The sequence below is a fragment of the Heterocephalus glaber genome, unplaced genomic scaffold (assembly GCF_053883595.1).
Source record: "Heterocephalus glaber isolate CG9 unplaced genomic scaffold, H.glaber_assembly_v1.0 deba00001504, whole genome shotgun sequence".
Classification (NCBI taxonomy): Eukaryota; Metazoa; Chordata; class Mammalia; order Rodentia; family Bathyergidae; genus Heterocephalus; species Heterocephalus glaber.
Window position 1 is genome coordinate 1655310 of NW_028258324.1, and position 20580 is coordinate 1675889.

The 20580-nt window shown below is 39.3% G+C and overlaps 1 long non-coding RNA gene across 8 annotated transcripts in view; it reads left to right on the forward strand.

Annotated features, from left to right (window-relative positions):
• LOC101706145 (uncharacterized) overlaps positions 1–20580 on the forward strand; it is a 123369-nt gene that overhangs the window by 50213 nt on the left and 52576 nt on the right. For 4 of the 8 annotated variants that reach the window (XR_015440779.1, XR_015440778.1, XR_015440783.1 and 1 more), the window contains one exon: positions 16791–17012. The exons of the other annotated variants lie outside the window; for them this stretch is intronic. This is a non-coding gene — a long non-coding RNA (uncharacterized LOC101706145). The remainder of the gene's footprint in view (positions 1–16790; positions 17013–20580) is intronic. 8 annotated transcript variants of the gene reach the window in all.

Genomic DNA, 20580 nt, shown 5'->3' on the forward strand with positions numbered 1-20580 from the left:
TGAGATTCCAGTAATTCAGAGGACAAATGGATTTCCAAACATAGGCCGTGACATTGGTTTAACAAGCTGACGTGATGTTTGCAGTTTTTGTGCTGTTTTCTCCCAAGCCTGAAGTGGAAGCTTCAGGCTCTTCAGTGCTTCCTGGAAGCAGAGTTTTGCAGGCTGCTCACCCAGATAGGAAGTGGGACTCTTCCTGGTTGCAGTCTCACCTCCCTCCTCTAGGCTGTTGTGTTCTCTCTGCTCCCGTGTTAGTGTTAGTCAAACATGGCTTCTACCTCCTGCTTCCAGCTTTTGCTTCCATAGCATCTCTGGTTCTGAAAAGCTGCTGCTTCTTCTTTTCTTTCTCCTGGGCCCCCAAATCTTTCATTTCAGTTCAGCTGAGTGTCCTACGACACCCATTGACTCCCCTGCCTCTTCCCCTTGGTGCTGAGCTTTTGGTAAAAGCTTTACTTGCAATCATTGTGTAACACATAATACTAGGCAGGAGGGAGAGGAAAAATCTTCCAAACCACAGAGTGTCTCAAAGGCATAACTTAAGAAGAATTCAAGATCTAGAGATGAATGGGACTGGACTCTTCTCATCCTACTACTGACTGGAGCTCAATCTGTAGTAAGTTTACTGTGAAAAGAAGAGTTCCACATTTCAATTGCATATTCAGTGCTAAGTCCACTTTGCAAATAAAGAATTGGTTAACGAAACGTAATCAGCTGGCAAGGAACTCTTGACATTTAAACAAAGACCAGGAAGAGCTCAGAAGTGACCATGGGAGCCTTGAGAGTACATTAACTACATGGGGTACTGCCTACCACAGCTTCCTGTGGAGGAGAAACTCTGGGATTGGCCCTAAAATAGGAATCTGAGGGAGTAAAATCAAGCTCAGGACTAGCAGAGAGGAATCAGAAAACCTAGTTCTAATAACAACCCTGACAATGACCTTGCATGTTTGAACAAGTTACTTTAATTTTTATTTCTCAATAGAAAGAGATAACTATGAGGACTGCATATAAATTATAAAGTAACCCATCCAGGTCATGTTTATCTGAGCAAGAGGTAGGAACAGAAATATATCATTGTTCAGGTTATAGTCCTGTGATCTTCGGGGGGGGGGGGGGGAGAAATGGGTTTTTGGAAAAATGCAAAAATGGTTGCCATATTCTAGCACGTATTGAAGTAATCCCAAAACACTGGCCAGCCAGCTGATGGAGGCACTAACCAAGATCCAATGTGACATTGCATACCTTAGATGTTTACATGCCATAAAAAGAAAAGCGGAACTCATCCTGTCAATCACATGTTGTCAGATTTTTAAAACCATAGGAAAAGAAATAGAGTCTTGCATAAACACTTTTAAAAAATTTATATCTAATCATTAGTAAAATTTCTTGGCAAAGAAAACATCCTAGCTGAGCAATGTGGTTGGAAACACAACAGAGAGGAGATGGGGAGTCAAGGGAAGAGAGGGAAAAAGCTTGGTAGACAAGATCCACTGCAATAAGAGTGTCTTGATTGGAACCAAAAACTTGGCTTGAGTAAGAAAGACTGAAGAGCAAAATGGAACGTATTGGATTTTAAAGCCAAATAGACTAAATACAATGCATTATAAACATAATTTTATGATGAGAAATTATAGCAGAAAATTCTTTGGGAATAAAAACTGCTAACCAAAAAGGCATGTTATTGATAGAGGAAATTCTTTCACTTGGAGCATAATAATTGTTACTCTTATGTGACAGAGAAAAATAGATCTATCTGAACAGATCAAGACCTATGAAATCAGTACACAAAAACTATGCTAGCAAGGGAATCCAAATTCATGCCTTTTTTTTTGACAGAGACTAAGGTAATAAAATATTAGACTGAAGGTCCAGGTTTTGCATTTTCTGTCATCAGTTTCCAACTTATTAATTGGTTTATTTCCAAGTTAAAATTTTAATGTTTGGAATGTTTCCCCCACAAGACTAATTTTATAAATGTCAAAATTATTTCATTGAATAATGAATGATGTGTCTCAGCACACACACACACACACACACACACACACACACACTTGCACCCTACACTCTAATCCCAAATGTGAGGCAATACCATATAGCACAGGCTACACTATGGTGATAGGATGTGGTAATAACCTACTAGTAATGGTTAGGAGCTAAATTAGTGGCCTTAGGAAATTTCTTAATTTCTATTAACTTTACTCATTTGAAAATGGAAATGATAATTATATTATAGAGTTGCTGTGAGCATTAAGATGACATAAGCAGGAGTCCTTTTTACATTGAAATATGCTACAAAAATATTACTCCCTTATGTGCTCCAACACTCTACAGTTTAGTTATTCTTTGACTTAAACCGTCAATTGTGAACAGTTGTGTACACTAAGTGCTGCTTACCACATCTGTAATGAGAGGAATGCATTGTGTAGCACAAGAGACTGCAGCTTTACCCATAAGCATAACGACCCCAGCTGCAATGGGGCCATCCAGCACATCTGGACAACAGAAAACATCTTAACCTCTTCCCCACCCTTTCCCAGATGGGACAATAGCTGCATCTCAGAAAACAACCTGTCTCTTCTTACTCCTCCAGTGACCTAGTATAATATTTTTACCATACTGTCTTAGTCTCATAACTGCCTGGACTTTATCCAGTGCTCTGAGAGGCTGAAGCAGGAGGGATAGGGCAACTCAACGCCTTAGAAAGATCTTGTCTCAAAATTAAAAGTAGGGGTGTGGAGCACTGGGGATGTAGCTTGGTGTGAAGGCCCTGTATTCAATCCCCAGTATTGAAAAAGAAAAAAGAAAAAATATTCAGTGATACTTACAAAAGCACTGTAGGCCGACATTATTCAAGACCCTAACTACAGGTGGGATCAAGGCAATGAGATTTTGCAGGTAGGAGAGAGACTGGGCTTAAATCCAAATTCAGCATGAGAAAGTGGGAATTTACAGCCAAAGAGTAGTCTGGAGGTCAATGCATGGAACATTACTGAGAGGAAGCATCTCGAGTAAGGGGGATTCTGGCAAAGCTGACCTACCTGGATCCCTTCTTCAGGGAGGCCAGAGCAATCAGACATCACCTGGGGATTGTCGGAAGATAAGGACACTGATCAGGTGTGGGCGGTGGTCAGGCAGGGGTGAGGAGTCCCTGCTTACTTGGTCAAGTAAGGGTTCTCTGCCAAAGTGGGATTTTACAAGGGTGTGCACAGATGAGTCTAAGAGAAGGTTCAGGACCCTTAATCGAGCAAAGTATCTTTGTCAATATGAGACTTGTTTCTCTGATTAAATTCTAAGCTGGTTAGAGGAGAAACCCAAATTTTGCATCTAAGGACTCAAAGTACCCAGCACAGCCCACACACAAAACGGGTGCTAGGCTAGTGCTAAGCAGAGGACAGCAGGTCTCTCCAGGTAAAGAGAAGGCTACCATCATGCTAGAAGGTGAAAACACTCTGGTTTCCTCCCAGGATTATCCAGATTAGAGTCAGAAGGAGAGGCAGGAAGGGCCAACCACACTTGAGGAGTGGTAATGATTAGGTGAAAGCTGTGAACAACAGCAACTCCTGAAGGTGCTTGAGGATGATTAATAGGGAGAGACTCAGGCTGAAGGAGCTGAGTTCAATCCCAGTGTCATGGAAAAAGAAAGAAAAGGGGTGGACAGGAATTAAAGGAAATAAAATTTGAAGAAATTGGGAAAAGACAGTGGAATTCTATGGAAAGTAATTTGGGGGTAATTCTGTGCCTAGAATGTGTAAAGAATTGGATTTTTCACACTGCTGGGAGGATGCCTGATATGTCTGACTGCCTGTAACAGACAGTTGCTTTTCGTGTTGCATGGATCCAGCTAAAAGCTTTCATTACAGTTATAATTGGGAGTATTTTTAAAGACTATGTACCACAGATCTATTCTGTCTTACTTCATGGACTATAAAGGTATTTATTTGATCATTCCATTAATGTAATGATTTAGGAATGATTGAGGAAAATTTCAATAACTTACCCAAGGCTCTATGGTTCACAGGAGTGGAAGCAGGGTTTGGATGGCACCATCACTATTCCTAAACCAGATTTCTTAACTGTTCTGTCAGAAAAACTCCCAATATAATGAAAACTCATTCACTTGGGTGGTTTAATTCTGAGTATTTTCATGTAAGAGGATATAAAAGACCTATCTTTGAATTAATGCATGAATTATTCTTTTCTCAGACTTGTTAAAGTCACCTCTTGTAATTCAACACCCAGCTGCCCCTCCACCAGTCTTTCCTTCTCTCCTTTCCTCACTTTGCCATGATTTAACCATTTAAATCATTGGACAGTGGCTCCCTGATTCCTTAGTGGTCTGTGGGTAATTTTGGTCATCCATTAATAGGGTTCAGATGACAAGAGGTCTGGCAAGTGAAGGCATTGGGTTGGTTTGGCTCTACTTTTGTCCCTTTCCATGTGAACCCATGAATCATGATTCAAAACAGTGCTTCATCTTTTTACAACTGAAATGGCCTTCTCACCAATCTTGGCCAGGGTACACATAATAACCGGCTGAGAATGTATGTTTTCTCATCTTCTGGAGCAGGGATGAGAGAGAATTGGAGGAAAAAACAGGGAATTTATTTTCTGTCCCACAATTACTGTCTAGCTACTTTATGTAAATTATTGCATTCAGTGAGTCTTGGGAGGACATATGGTGACCTTAATTTGAGAAAAATCCCCAAATTTACCTTGCTTTAAGGAACAGAACGAATTACTTCAGTTCTATCTGATTACAAGCATTGTGCTCTCTGCACAGCCAGGGTATGGCAAAGGACAGGTATTAACCAGAGGTAAAGAATTAGGAGATTACAGGTCCTTGAATGAGTCATTGTTGATCAACAGCCACCCTGTGTGAGTGACCACTATGCACCAGATTCTTGAATGAGAACTTTCCAGGTGTTATCTATTTTAATCCTGCAAAATAGGTACAATTATTTCTAATTTGCAGAGAAAGAAAAAGAAGCTTAGAAAGATTAAAAAGGAATTTGCCTGGTATTGGACATCGGGCAATCTTTTTAGACCCCTTGCTCCTGTCTCTCAATTGCCCCTTAGGGGCCTGGCATTGATGACATGTTTTATCTCGTACTTTGTTCCCCACACAGATGTGTGAGTGAGTGTGTGCGAGCACATGTGTGTGCAAACATTTATGTGTGCTTGTTAAATGTTAGGCACTGTTCTGAACCCATGGCTTAGAAGTAATTTAACCTTCACCACAATCCTATGAACTATTGGACTGTGATCACTGTACATCATGGGTGGGAGAATGAGGTTCAGGCAGACCAGTCCCTTGCTCAGCACCACACAGATGTCCAGGGTCTAGGTTCACTCCGGATGCCATGTGTCCACATGGGCTGAGCCTAGCTGCCTCCTCTGTCCATGGGGCGCCAGAGCCAGTCGTGTCCACCTCTCTGTCAATGGCTTCCATGAGCTCTCACTATCCATAAACAAATTTAAAGACATGATTTGACATTAGAGGCCCTTCATACTTTGGCTGTCTTTTAACATTCTGCTGTCATTTCTCCTATTGTTTCCATCCACTCTGGATGATTTGCCAGTCACACCCAGCTTTCCATGAATTCTCTCAAAACATCTCTCCATTTTAGAATCCAAAGGAACTTTCAAGTTTCCTTGAGGGCTTTTCCCACAAAGCATTCCTTGTTTTCTCTGTGCACAAGGTTTCTCCTTCTTCTGCTCGTATTCATATCTATATAATATCACACTTTTCACTGTTTTGGGCAATACTGTGATGTTTGTCCCTTTGCAATCCAAAATGAGACCCTGAATCTCTGGGGGTCAGGGCTGTGTTTCTTTAACATTCTCAAAGTGCCTTATATGTTGTGCAGGCTGTCGACATTCAGTGAACATTGCTGAAGGAGTGTGTGAGTGACGGAAGGGAAATTTGGAAGGGGTTGTTAGCTTTGAGGGGAAAACAGTAGAAGTTCCAAGCATCAATGACTGAATTAACTTTCAGAGTAAATCAAAATTACATATATTCTATATATGTTGATGGAATCTGTATGAATGCAGAATTTCCATATTGCATGCATACTTCAGAGAGTCCAGACCCCAGTGGATGAGGACATTGGGCAGGCCAGATCACACCTGCTGACCTTCCTTGTATAGTAGCTTCCAAGGCAGCTGTTTAAAGAAGCTCTTTGTGAGTGACCAACTCTCTCCCAGCTGGCTGTAGATGGGGATGTTGCAGTCACGATGGAGGTCAAGGTGGAGATCATTGTGGAGGTCATCATGAAGCTCAGAATGGGGGAGGGTGGGGTTATCCTTTTAGACCAGATCCCTTGGTAACTTTAGATCCCTTGGTGCCTGCTAATCTGGACTGTTAAGTGAAAGAGAAATAAACTTCTGTCCCATGATACATGTATCTATGTGTTAACTATTACCCCCAACCAATATACACTGAACACCTTTCTACCAGTAATAATTCCTGCTTGTATTTCAGGTCTCAGTTTCCTCAGGAAGACCTTTCCTATCTCCTCAATCTAAACAGTTTTCCCTATTACAGCCTATCTTAGAAGTCAAGTCTTTTCTTTTACAAAGCTTGGTATGACTGATAAATCCCAACTTTGTCTCTCCCTCAATAGATGGGAAGCTCCCTGAGCACAATGCTAGCCCACCGACATTAATACACTGATACATTGTTGGCTCCTGATAAATTTGTGTTCAGTGAGCATAGACAACAATAATAATGAAAGCAGTGACTATCGCTACATAATCACAATATTTTGGGAGTTTTTCTAGGTGTTTTTTGTGCTTTATCATGTAACTTTAATCACCTAAACAATATGTAGCACAGCCACTAATGACATTACTACCTCGTTTTATAGGAAAAAGTTGGCTTAGAAGAGTATGATCACCCACAGGGTCACACAGTCAAAGCTTGCAAGTTCAAGTCAAGTACTCGAATGTCCCTTATTAGTGTGGTCACCCAAAAGTCAGGTGTGCAATACCTGGACAGTTCCACATATGAAATTCAGAATGTATGCCAATGCAGATTCAGAGCCTCTATGAAGAATGATTGCCCTGGGCAGGCAGATTCAATGATGCCACCTCCAAACATCAGCCAGCTCTTTTATGTAAGTGTGGCACTTACGTTCTTCTAACTGCTGCAGAAGGAAAAGCTAAAATACTGTTTATAATTTTAAAACAATTTCAGAAGTCCATTGTTAATTCAAAATGAAGCATGGCAAAACATTCTTTTGAACTCCATACAATTCCCACAGCAGCAACCACAGATTTATCTTTTCTTATTTTTGAGTCAAGGATTTCAACTAAAACTTATTCATATTCCAGATTATGCATAATGGTTCTCTAACTACGTGTTTGTGGTTAAACATCTCCCCAACATTCCACATAAACTAAGCCAAGAGATGAATACTTAGCAGAAGAACAATCTCTTTCTAACTACAATTAACCTTTGTGAAATATTGGGGAAAATATTAAATCAGGAGCTAAGAGTTGAGGTCTCTGCCTGCATTGGCCAATGTGGTAGATGCATCCACAGGGATATTTACCTTTACATTTCAGTTAAATGAAACAAAAAATTCAGTTCCTCCAGTGCACTAGCCACATTGTAAGCGCTTAAAGCCAAGTGTTCCAGAGGCGAGCATATAGGACAGTGCAGTTTATAAACATCTCCTTCACTGCGATGCATTCTATTGGGCACCACTGCTCTAAATAGTGATTTTCAAACTTCAGATTCAAGACACTTTTAACTTTTTTAGAGGTTGGACCCAGGGACTTCACACTGAGATACATCTCCAGCCCTTTTTTTTTTTTTTTGGTACCAGGGATCCAACTCAGGTCCTTCCGCTTGCGCAGCAGGCAGTGAAACCACTGAGCTAAATCCCCCGCCCTCCAGCCCTTTTTAAAGATAGGGTACCAGTCTGGGCTCAAACTTTCACTCTTCCTGCCTCAGCCTTCCAGATCGCTGGGATTATAGGTGTGCACCATCACACCCAGCTCTTGAAAATGATTGAGGAAACTTAAAGAGCCTTTTCCAAAATATGGATTATATCCATTGATAGTTGCTGTATTAGAAATTAAAACCAAGAAAATGTAAAATACCAAGTCACATTCTGTCAGCCTTTGGTTCTGGCCTGGAACACAGAGCCCTGGAAGGCTCTGTGGAGTGTCAGAGGGGAGCAGTAAAAGCATCTCAGAGTCACAGATGTCTTCACGTCAGGGGTGCTCTGCAGGTGTCCCAGGGCCTCCAGGGGTCCCCAGACACACTGTGAGAGCGACTGGTCACTAAGTTCTCTTGCTCTCATTTCCTTCTAAGAGCACATGGTGCTTATTTTGTCCAAAGATTCTGCCAAAGTTTAAGAGTTTGGCTAAATAAAATAAAACAATCTTAGTTCTTTGTCAAAGCCAAATTCCCCTGAGAAGGAAAGAAATTGAGGCTCTCGCTCTGAGGCTACTCCTGACTGAACTGAAAACCAAAGGATTCTGATAGGTACATTGGCCACAGGATGAATTAGGCACAGTTTAGTGATTTCTCTGATCTGGTCCAAAGAGATTTTTTCAAAATACGCATGAAAATCACACTGGCTTAAGTTGAACAGCACAGACAGCAACTTGATATTTATACTTAGATCTTCCCGGTATTGTTTGTATTCACCATGGAGTCAACACATGGATAGGAACAATTAAAGTATCATTTTGCAGCACAAATGATAAGTTCCAAAAAATATCAACATCTGGAATCTGACCTAAACATACCAAAATTATTTACCCAAGCGTGGTGATACATGCCTGTAATCTCAACCACTAAGGAGGCTGGGGCAGGAAGATGCCAAATTTGAGGCTAGCCCGGGCAATTTAGCAATACTCTATCTCAAAATAAAATTTTTTAAAAAGCTAAAGATGAATGTAGGTCAGTTGTAGAATGCTTGCCTAGCTAGCATGCACAAAGCATTGAGCTCAATCCTCACTATTGCAAAAAAAAAAAAAAATGATTTCAGAATGTTTGGTTTGGCACTATGTAGTTATGGGTTCTTTTTCCTTGGTTCTAAAAGGATGAAAACATTCTACAATGGCACACAACATGATGAACTTTCAGAATAAACACTATCTTTGTAGATGTACTGTTCCTAAAAATAGCAATCATAGAGTAGAACTGGAGTTGATGATAAAGCACATTGCAATAGTTTAACCCTAATTGGCTTTACAAAGATAGCTTTAGTAATAATAGTACTTTTCTGAGAATTTTCAAATGTTCAATTTGGTAATGATCTGAATTTGGATGAATTTAATGGTAAAGAGTTTGCAATTTTATTACTATCTATTATCTGTGTCACCCTCTGCTGGGTGCCATTCTAAAAGTGCACGAGATTTTTTTAAAAATTAATTTTATTGGTACATTTAAGGTATACAATATAATGACATTCATCATTGGAAATTTACACCTTTACATAATCCATCTTGGTTCCTATTTTTTCCCCATTCCCTTGCCCTCCCTTCAATCCCTTCACCCCTCCTTATCTACAAAGACTTTGTTTCCATTTTTTTCTTTTTCTCATATTAATTCCATTCCCTTCTTTCCTTTCCCCTACCCCTCCCACTTCCCCTTCTCCTTTGCACCTTTTCTTCCTATTTCAAATTATCTATTATACCTTTTAGTCCTTACTTGCTTTCAATTTCTCACACTAGAGAAACTATTCAATATTTACACATGTGTGTACTATTTATTTCACTTGAGTATTGCCTCAATGTGTATCCATTTAGCTATAAATGTCTCTAGTTTCTCATTCTTTATGGCTGAGTAATACTCCATTTTATTAAAAAAAAACCCACATATTTTCTTTATCAAGTCTCCAGTTGATGGGCAATTGCTTCCAGTTGCTTCCAAGTTTTAGCTATCACGAATTGCACTGCTATGAACATGGGTGAACATATATCACTGTGGTATGATTCTTTTAATTCTTTGGGGGAAATACCTAGCAGGGGAATAGCTGGGTCAAACTGGACTTCCAGTACTAGTTCTTTGAGGTATCTCCAAAATGATTTCCACAGTGGTTGCACCAGTCTACACTCCCACCAGCAGAGGAGTAAGGTTCCTCTTTCCCCACAGCCCCACCAGCATTTGTTATTGGTTGATTCCATGACAGCAGCCATTCTTACTGGGGTGACGTAGAATCTCAGTGTTGTTTTCATTTGCATCTCTCAAATGACCAGTGATGTTGAACATTTTTTCATATGTTTATTTGCTATTTCTACTTCTTTGTCTGAGAAATGTCTGTTCATTTCAGATGCCCATTTTCGAATTGGGTCTTTAAAATTGGGAGGTCTGATTTTTTTAAGTTCTTTATATATTCTAGATAGTAGACCTTTGTCTGAGGGACAGCTGGTAAAAATTTTTTCCCATATTGTGGGTTCTCTCTTCGTACTGTTGGTGGTTTCTCTTGGTGTGCAGAAGCTTTTTAATAAGAAGAGATCCCACTTGTTGATTATTTGTGCTAGTTCAAAAGCAAACTGAAGTTTTGTTCATAAAATCTTTTCCTACACCAATGTCTTCAAGAGTTCTACCTAACCTCTTTTCCAGCTGGTTTAGCATTTCTGTTTTAATATTTAGATCTTTAATGCATTTCAATTTTAGTTTAGTGCATGGTGAGAGATATTGGTCTAGTATTAATCCTCAGAAATTTGAAACCCAAATCCAGCACCATTTATTAAAGAGGCCATCTTTCCTCCAGTGAGGGTGTTTAGCTCCTTTGTCGAAGATGAGGTGGCTGAGTGTGTCTGGAGTTGTTTTTGCATCTTCTAATCGGTTCCACTGGTCCTCAGGTCTGTTTCTTTGCCAGTACCATGTTGTTTTTATCACAGTAGCTTTGTAGTACAGTTGCAAGTTGGGGCTTGTGATACCCCCTACCTTGTCTTTATTGCCTAGTATTGCTTTTGCTATTCTGGGTCTCTTCTTGTTCCAAATGAATTTTTGGATTGTTTTCTCAAGATTTGTGAATTATGCTGCTGGGATTTCAATTGAGATTGCATTGAATCTATATAGCAGTTGTGGAAGTATGGCCATTTTCACTAAGTTGATCCTTCCTACTCAGGAGCAAGGGATGTCTTTCCATTTTCTGATATCCTCTTCAATCTCTTTTTTCAGAGTGCTATAGTTTTCAGAGTAGAGGTTTTTGATTTCTTTTGCTAGGTTGATTCCTAGGTATTTCAGTTTTTTGGATGCTATTGTGAAAGGAATTGATTGCCCCATTTCTCTCTTAGTGAGCCTGGTTTTTGTGGACAGAAAAGCTATTGATTTTTGTGTGTTGACCTCATATCCAGCTACTTTACTGAATTTGGATATTAAGTCTAGAAGACTTTTGGTGGTGTTCTTAGGGTCTTCTATATAGAGTATCATGTTATCTGCAAATAATGACAATTTGACTTCTTCATTTCCTATCTTTATTCCTTTTATTTCTTTCTCTTGTCTAATTGGTGTGGCTAATGTTTCCAAAACTATGTTGAACAGGAGTGTTGATAGTGGACGTGCTTGTCTTGTTCCTGATTTTTAGTGTGAAGGATTTCAGTTTTTGAACATTTAGTATGATATTGGCTGTTGGTTTTTCATAGATGGCTTTCATCAGATTGAGGTAGAGACCGTCTATTCCAATTTTTTGTAGGGTTTTATCATAAATGCATGTTGGATTTTGTCAAATGCTGTTTCTGCATCTATTGAGATGATCATATGTTTTTTGTCCATGGCTCTATTGATATAGTGTATTACATTGATTGATTTGCATATGTTGAACTATCCATGCATCCCTGGGATGAATCCCACTTGGTCAGGGTATATGATCTTCTTGATGATCTTCTGCATTCTATTTGCCAGTATCTTATTAAGGACTTTTGCATCTATGTTCATTAGTGAGTTTGGCCTATAGTTCTCCTTTTTGGTTGGGTCTTTCTCCGCTTTGGGGACCAAGGTGATGCTAGCTTCCAGGAATGAATTTGGGAGTATTGCTTCCCTTTCAATTTTATTGAAGAGTTTTAACAGTAGTGGCAGTAGTTCCTCTCTAAATGTCTTGTAGAATTCAGCAGTGAAGCTATCAGGACCTAGGCTTTTCTTAGTTGGTAAGTTTTTAATTACATTTTCAATTTCATTGATTGATATTGGGTCCTTTAGAATTTTTAGGTCATCTTCATTCAACTTTGCTAATTCACACATATGTAGGAATCTGTCCATGTCTTCTGTATTTTCCATCTTATTAGTGTAAAAGTTCTGGAAGTAGGTATTGATGATACTCTGGATTTCTGCTGGATCCCTTGTAATTTCACCCTTTTCATTCCTAATTGAGTGGATTGGGGCCTTTTCTTTCCTTTTTTGATAAGGTTGACTAAGGGTTTGTCAATTTTGTTGATTCTTTCGAAGAACCAACTCTTGGCTTCATTTTTTTTGTATCATTCTCTTAGTCTCCATTGCATTGATTTCTCCTCTTATCTCTATAATTTCCTCCCTTGTATGAGCTTTGGGGTTGTCCTGCTCTTCTTTTTCTAGAAGCTTGAGGTTCAGCATCAGGTTGTGTAATTGAGCTTGCTCTGTTTTCCTCATGTGAGTATTCACTGCTATGAATTTCCCTCATAAGACTGCTTTCATTGTGTCCCATAGATTCCAATATGCTGTATTGGCATTGTCATTTAATTGCAGTAGCTGTCTGATTTCTCCTTTAATTTCCTCTGTGACCCATTGGTTATTCAGAAGTATGTTGTGCAGTTTCCATGCATGTATGAAATTCTTGCGGTTTCTTTTGCTATTGATCTCCAATTTCATCCCACTATGGTCTGACAATATACAGGGGATAACTTCAATTGCTTTGCACTTACTTAAACATGTACTATGAGCGAGTATGTGGTCTATTTTAGAGAACAACCCATTTGTAGCTGAAAAGAGTGTGTATTCTGATTTCGTGGAGTGGAATACTCTGTAAACATCTGCTAAGTTCATTTGTTCACAAGTTTGAGTTCTAGTATTTCGTTGTTTATTTTTTGTCTAGTTGATCTATCTATTTGTGAGAGTGGGGCACTGAGGTCCCCCACTACTATTGTATTAGTGCATATATGATTTTTCATGTCTGATAGTATTTGTTTTATATAGTTGAGAGCACTGGTGTTTGGTGCTTAGATATTTATGACTGTCATCTCTTCCTCTTGGATTGTTCCCTTTACAAGGATGTAGTGTCCTTGTTTGTTTCTCTTAATCAGTGTTGATTTGAAATCCACTTGATCTGCCAAGAGGATAGCTACTCCTGCTTTTTTCTGGGCTCCTGTCACATGGAGTATTATTTTCCACCCTTTAACTTTCAGTCTATGAATTTCATTTTGAATTAAGTGTGTTTTTTGTATGCAGCATATTTTTGAATCTTGCTTCTTGACTCATTCTGCCAGTCTATTTCTTTTGATTGGTGAATTGAGACCATTAACATTGATGGTTATTGCTGATAGGTATTGACTTATCCTTGTCATGACTTTTTCTTTTTGTTGCATTTTCCCCCTTTACACTTAATTTCTTGTTGTGCCTGATGTATTCATTCTGCAGGGCTTCCTGTGGTTGTGATCCTCATTGTCTTTTTCTAGGATATGGTTTAAAATTTTTTGGAGTGCTGGTGTGGTATTCATGAAGTTCCTCTGGTGCTCTTTGTCATGAAAGAATCTTATTTCTCCATCAATTTTGAAAGATAGTTTTGCAGGGTACATCAATCTATGTTGGAGGTTGTTTTCCTTTAGGGCTTGGAATACATCACTCCAAGCTGTTCTTGCCTTGAGGGTTTGTGTTGAGAAGTCTGCTGTGATTCTGATGGGCTTTCCTTAGTATGTGATTTGTTTCTTTTCTTTAACTGCTTGTAGAATTTTGTTCTTCTGTTGGTTTTCTGGAATCTTAACTATTATATGCCTATGTATAGATTGTTTTCTATCATGGCTAGTTGGAGTCCTATATACGAGATTTGAGACATAGGGAAAGGTTCCTGTCACAGGGGCAGGGTACATCGACTCGGTAAACTTCATTCTGAGTGACCAGGCCCTCTTCTTCTTTCTCGATGATCCCAATTCACCCCTCAAGCCCTACAGAGATGCTTTCTAAGTGAGGCAAGGGTGTGCCCTGAAGAGAAGTGACATTTGAGGTCAGTGAGCTAAATTCCTGAGTGCTGGCTGGCTTGGCTGTCAGACTGATCTGTCTGTATTTTAACTCTACCTCATCTGTGTGCCTGAGCCAGGGCTATGACTAAAAGCAGTGGCATGAGAACCCTTTACACATGCAACATGAAGAGAAAGCAGTTGCTTCTGGAGAGTCATAATAGCTTCTTCCCTAGACTCAGAAAGAAGCAGTAATGGACGCAATCATTCCGTTATCAATCTGAACCTCATCTAGTTACTTCTGCAGTTTTGCTTTGGCAACGTGTAGCTCCTGGAAGCCTTATAAAGGTGTGATCTGTTATTGCGTTGGGAAAACACTGTGTTCAGCATTATGTGATGGTTTGACTGTCAGGATTAGAAGAAAAGGGAGCATTTTAAAATGAGCTGCCTGTATTAAACAATTGTATCCCTGCAGCTTGTTATGCCTATCCAGCACACTGTAATGGAGTCATTTTTCAGGAGGATCCCCAGTCTTCTAAAGATCTCCACAATAATATTGGTGACATTTTGCAAGCTAAGTTAGCTTCAGGCTAACTATAGTTTTCCCAGCTATAATTTATATTCAATATGCACTGACTTTCACTTTTGATTCTTAATTATATCCTCTTTTTTTGACTGGTGATTATAACATCTCTGTTAGAGAGTTACATAAACATCCTTCCTTTAAGGCTCCTGACTTTCTTTTGCAAACATAATCAGAACAAGACCCAGTATAAATTTGTTGATCATCTCTTTCCATGTGGTTCAAAGTCAGTGGTCCAAATGGCATCTGGTCCTCCTAAGGAAGTCCAGGCTTCTTCGGTCTTCAGAAATAGGACCTGGACAGCTTCCCCCAGGTACAGAGACAGTGAAAATGACCAGTGCAAATGGGCTTCAGAATTACAGGCCCTCAGAGGGACAAGAGGGAGATTTATCCACCAGCTCCCATCCTGCTTGTTGCTTCCAGGTGCCACAGGGTCATAGGAGCACCAGAGTACAAAGCCAGAGTCACAGAGTGCAGCCATGGCCAAGTTATACACACAGAGCTGTGTGCTGCAGGTCTTGCTGGATAGGGAATGACTCATGGCCCAACAAACTAAAATAATACAGATAGAGTAAGTAACAAAATGGTCTCTGAACTATATGGGTGTGTTTTGCCTTGGTGGGGAAAATGGAAATGAGCATTCTGACAGAAGTTTTCTGAAGAAAGGCCAGTGTATTTCAGTCAGAATACATATGGGAATAAATAGGGCAAGCACAGAGTTGGGTAGGTTCCTCCAGGCCAGCGTTCGCTCCAGCTCTCCTCAATTTTCCTCTCAACATCTCTATATATTTGGTATTTGTTTTCCAAGCTCTGACAACGTGACCAAGTAAAATGTACTGTAGTTTCATTGACAAAGTCCCCTGTGCTCCTATCCAATGGCTTTCAGTGAGTCAACTGTGGTCACTAAGGAGTCTTTAGGTATCATCCTTGTTGTTCCCATAGAACTCAGATGGGTGTTCTCTGGTTATCCTGGATGGTGCCTCTGTGGGTTTTCTTCATGGCTGATGGCAAAGGGAAGGCAGCCAGGTCCCTCACAGGCCACAGACAAAGCTTCAGACAACACTTCCAATGAGAGGAAGCTGAGGAAAGCTATGGGAGAGTGAAAAGAATGAAGAAAGGGGTGTCCCCTTGGCAGATAAGAAACACATGGAGGAGCAAGCTGTTGTAATCACAGCTGTGGCAAACAGGGTGAGAGGGTGATGATATGATGAACTGGACTTCTAAGCCATCGTGAATAGACCACTTTTATACCTGTTTTATATTCTAGACCAAGGGCTAGCACAGCATACTGGTTGTTCTTTTAAGAAGCCTACAAATGGCATTCTACTCTTTGAGTTTTGATCATATTGAGACAAGAAGAAACAAAATTAGATGAGACACCAAAATGCCACCCTTAGTAATAATGAAGCAGATGAACAGATACAAGTGGTAGGCAGACTTATCTACCCAGTCACAAGCTGGGTTGAAAACCTCATTATCCTCAGGGCAGACCATCTGCTGTGTAAGTGAGCAGGCAGCTTCTGAGAAAGGGCAGATATTATGTTATGCAAATCTGCTGGTTACTGCAAGTTCATCAGATTACACAAGGCAGCCTTCTCAGAAGCAGGCAGATCCAACAAATTCTCTGGAAAACACACCTGCTTCTCTACAAGCAGATACAGTATGAGGAGACAGAAGCAGTTTGTAGGTAAAAGACTTGCTTGTCTAGAGCAGTACAACACGCAACTCAACCAGCCCACTGCCCTGTGGTCTGCACCTCGTGGTAGATGCAGTGCCAGACCTTAACCTTCTTGACACTGCTCATTCTGTTGCAGTGGATTTTGGCTCTGCTGGATCAATATTGGGACTGATAAAAAATGACAAGGAAATGTTCATTCAAGAAGAAATTGTTTTTATAACCATTTGTTTACTGAATGTCAAAAAGGCACTTCAAACATGTTAAGACACATACTATATTATATTTCAGTGATTCTAAGAAACATATTCCATCATGTTTTAATATCTAGAACATTGGGATATGGCTTGCAGTGTGTGCAACACAGAATAACTGGTTGATTTTCCCCTTCTTAATGACAGTATTTTCTCTTTTTTTTGGTAACAGGGATCAAACTCAGGACCTCGAGCTTGCCAGGGAGGTGCTATGCTGCTGAGCTACAGCCCAAGCCCTCTTAATGACAGTATCTTGCAACCCATACTATCTTAGATTCAACAAATAGCAAAGAAATAGCAAGACTAGGATTTGTCACCTGGAGTGCATGATTCCAAACTTCGGACTATTTTCTGGCCAACAATAATTTTTACCTGAAAGATTCAAGCAATTAAGGTAATGCACATTGCATATGCTATGGAAATTATTTTCTTCTTTCCCCATGCCATTTCATGTATTGGCATGCAGTTTGAGATTTTGTGTTTGGCTTGACCATATCTATATAGAATTATGCTTCTTAGGACCCAAATTCCTTGCTTCCCTGTAAACTCAAGCTGTTTAATGAGTTCTGTTGAAGTGGGCTGATGAAACATGTTTATTATCACAAGTGTAGGGATGCTGATCAACTGTCTCAGCAGCTGGGCCTTATTAGAAAAGCAAACCAGGACCACTTGTGTTTCCTTATATAAACTCAGTCCTTAATTGGATATGAAGGGGAAAGGCCTGGGAACTTTTTTATTGCTCAAGACTACTCCTGTTGCAGTTGAGAAATATGGGAAATAACTGGAGTGATATTTTGCTTAATAGTTGGTTTCTCAAGCAATACTTCTTTGAAATCTTCTTAATTAAATAAATCTGTTGGGTCTATTTTGTGCAAAGTGTGAACTATGGTAGGTGTTTCAGAGATGAAGTTATGTCACCTGCTGTGATCAGTTGAAGGAGTCACTCCTGATGATACACAAGAGATCAGAAAGGCTCAGAAAGGTGATCGTGCAGAAGGAAGAAAATCACCTACACATAAGGCAATCTGAAAATGCCTCACAGAAGCAACAGCAAAGCTTTGAAAGCTTGGAAAAAATTTTCTCAAGTAGAGCCAGAGCTGATATTTCTGAGTATCAATAATGGCAGCCAAAGATATTCTGAAAATAATTTAAAATGCTTTATATACAATTTCTAAAAATCTTTTAGAAGTTGACTAGCTGAAAAAAAAGTTAAGAACCATTTAATATTTAAAGAAAGTCAGAAATCCAGATGAAAATGGTATGTGAAACCCTACTTTTTCCATAAGGACACTGGCTAATTCCCTCAAATTTGACTTTAGTTTTGATTGGCCACATGTGACCAGAAGATTGTTTTTCATAAGTTCACAACCCATAAGTTCACAACCTTTAAACACATTTCATATTAGATCATAAATCTATGTGGTATTAAACCTGAAACTTTAAGATTTAACAGACTTTTTTTGCTGGCAGTTATTTGAAGGACAAATTAACTTTGAGAAGGGCAATAAGAAGCATATCAAGTTCAATATATTTTATGTGATGAAGAATAAGACTACAATCTTGTAGAAACTTAGAATTTGGATATGTGTGTGTCATATATGTGTATATTTTGGTAGCAATATAAATGGACAGTTTATTCATGGAAATTACTCTTTTTTAGATGGGTTCTATAATACCTGAATTTGTAGTTTTCTCAAATTATAAAACTAGATGATACTTAGGTCAAGAATTTTCAGCTCCAGATTTTACCTTTTCATCTTTTCTGCCATGAAATAGTTTCTTTTATTCTATGTTGAATATTGAATAATTCCAAAGAATTTCTGTCTTCAAAATATACTGATCATGAATCAATATCTTTTGAGAACTTAAAGAAAGGTTTCCCAAAGAATATGGTGAAATTTCCCCTCAGTTATTTGAACAAGAATCATTCGTGATGTATCTAGTGGCATTATTTATTTAAAATACAAGTGCAGTATAAAGCCCAAAGTTTTTTTTTCTTCTTTCTAGACTATCTTGAACTTTCTGATCCCTAATCGCTAGAGTGTGCCCATCCTGAGACTTCTTCTCAACTTTGTCTCTAATCAAGCCCTGGCTAACCTGTCTAGTCACATGACTTTAATTGCCACCTGTAGCCAGTGATGCTTCCATTGATAAAAATCTCCTCTCCTTACCTGAGCACTTGAATCATGTGTGCAATTGTTCAGCATATCACACACTTAGATGTCTAACAGGCATCTCAAATATTACATGTCTGAGAAAGAGATCTAGATCACTCTCCGACACAAACCCATTTATCTCTAGTCTTTTTTTAGTAAACAGTACCACATTCATTTATTTGCTTAGATGGAACAATGGTGCCAACCTCAATTCTTCAGTTTCCTTCACACCAGGCATCAAATCCATTAGCAAACCTTCTTGTCTCTGTCTTTAGGATACATACTTGTTGGAAACCTCTCACACCCTCCGCAACTCTCCTGACTCCCAGCCACCATCAATGTCTGGTATGCACCACTGTCACAGTCACTAAACCTGTCTGTTGGCCTCTGTTCTTCCTAGCCATCCTCTCTGACTGCTCTCTACAATGTAGTCAAGTGGTGTCTTAAAGCTAAGCAAAACACTACTCTCCTGCTCCCCCACTCCCAGTCCTCAGATGGCTTCCCATCTCTATAAGAACAAAGAATAAATCTTTTCCATGACCCAAATTCCTCTACTGTCTGGTTCCTACTACTTCTTCAGCTCTACTTCCAGGTCCTTACTCTCATTACTGCACTATGTTGAGCTTTTGTTTTCTCACTCTTCCTAGAACTTGCTACTGAAAGCCTCATTTCAGGAACAATGCTCTTGCTCTTCTATCTGCTTGGTTCTTCCTCTGCCAAGCATTCACCTGACTTGCTCCCTTGTTTTATTTGGGTTTTTGCTTAAATGTCTTATCCTCAAAACATCTTTTTGGAACATCCTAACAAATTCTTTTTTTTTTTTTTTTTTTACTTAAATTCTTTTATTGGCATATTTTAGGTATACAACACATTTACATTTTTCATTGGGAACTTGTACCTTTACATGATGCATCTTTGTTCCTATTTTTTCCCCATTCCTAGCCCTCCCTTCACCCCCTACACCCTTCCCTATTTACAAAGACTTTATTTCCATTTTTTCCATTTCTCAGCAATTTTCCTTTCCCTTCTTTCCTTTCCCCTGCCTCTCCCACTACCCCTACCCCTTTGAACCTTTTCTTCCTATTTTACATTTTCGATTATTCATTCTAATCATTGGTACATTTTAGGTATACAATATAATGACATTCATCATTAGAAATTTGCACCTTTACATAGTCTCTCTTGGTTCTTATTTTTCACCCTTGCCCAGCCCTCCCTTCAACCCCTCCACCCCTCCCTATTTACAAAGATTTTGTTTCCATTTTTCCATTTTCTCATATTCCATTCTCTTCTTTCCTTTCCCCTACCCCTCCAACTTCCCCTTCCCCTTTGCCCCTTTTCTTCCTATTTCACATTATCTATTGTATATTTTAGTCCTTATTTACACTTTCAGTTTCTCACACTAGAGAAACTATTTGGTATTTATACATGTGTGTCCTATTTATTTCACTTAAGAGTATCACCTCAATGTGCATCCACTTAGCTATAAATGTCTCTAATTTTTCATTTTTTATGGCTGAGTAGTACTCCATTTTATTTTAAAAAAACACATTTTCTTGATCCAGTCTCCAGTTGATGGGCATTTGGGCTATTTCCAAGTTTTAGCTATTACAAACTGTGATGCTATGAACATGGGTGCACATATATCACTGTGGTATGATTCTTTTAATTCTTTGGGGAAGATCCCCAACAGGGGACTAGTGGGGTCAAATGGGACTTCCAGTCCTAGTTCTTTGAGGTATCTCCATACTGATTTCCACAGTGGTTGTACCAGTCTACACTCCCACTAGCAGTGGAGCAGGGTTC